This window comes from Chrysochloris asiatica, unplaced genomic scaffold, assembly GCF_000296735.1.
Source record: "Chrysochloris asiatica unplaced genomic scaffold, ChrAsi1.0 scaffold00138, whole genome shotgun sequence".
In the NCBI taxonomy this organism is placed as follows: Eukaryota; Metazoa; Chordata; class Mammalia; order Afrosoricida; family Chrysochloridae; genus Chrysochloris; species Chrysochloris asiatica.
This window is the reverse complement of record NW_006408656.1, coordinates 854,861-855,657: the sequence shown is the minus strand read 5'-3', so window position 1 is coordinate 855,657 and position 797 is coordinate 854,861.

Sequence of the window (797 nt, the reverse complement as noted above, 5' to 3'; positions counted from 1 at the left end):
GCTTTTTGCCAGTAAATGATTCCATTAGGCAGGGTTTAGTTCCATGTTGTGCCTATGCCAATTTTTTTTTGAACACCTCATGCACTTCTGATAGCTAAACTGCCAGAATCAATAACAGAGTATATTTTAAAGTGGGTTTAAGGCAATTTCCCCCAGCCAGCCCAGAGAGAACAGAGACTCCTTCTCAGGAGGTTTCCTGGGCACGCCTTTCAATAGTTGTTTGTGACTTCTCACCCCTAAAGGCTAAGAGGCAGTCTGTAAGCTTTTGTATATACCATAGTCTCCTCCCTGTTTCCGTAGGCCCAGCATGAGTATATGATGAATTGATGCCACCAGTCATGGTTGTGAGAGGTGATTCCTTTGTTGTCTATGCCCTATAAAAGTTTACCTCAAGGAGATGGAACTTTGGAATTTCATCATGGCGTCATATTCTTGTCTATATGTCTGTTAAAAATAATGGGTCTCTATAATATTCATTCCCTGGAGAAGGACATCATATTATGCTTAATAATGTGGAGAGTCACCATAAAAAAGGAAGACACTTAACAAGATGGACTGACACAGTGGCAACTACACTGGGCCTCAAGCATAACAATTGTAAGGATGGTGCAGAACTGAACAGTGTTTTATCATGTTGTACATTCTTGTTGTTAAGTGCCGTCGAGTCAGTTTCGACTCATAGCGACCCTGTATAGGGTTTCCGAGAAACAACTGGTAAGCTTGAACCACCGATCTTTCGGTTCAAACGATTTTGTAGTCTGGTGCATGAACCCACAGCACCACACCAGGGTTGCTGT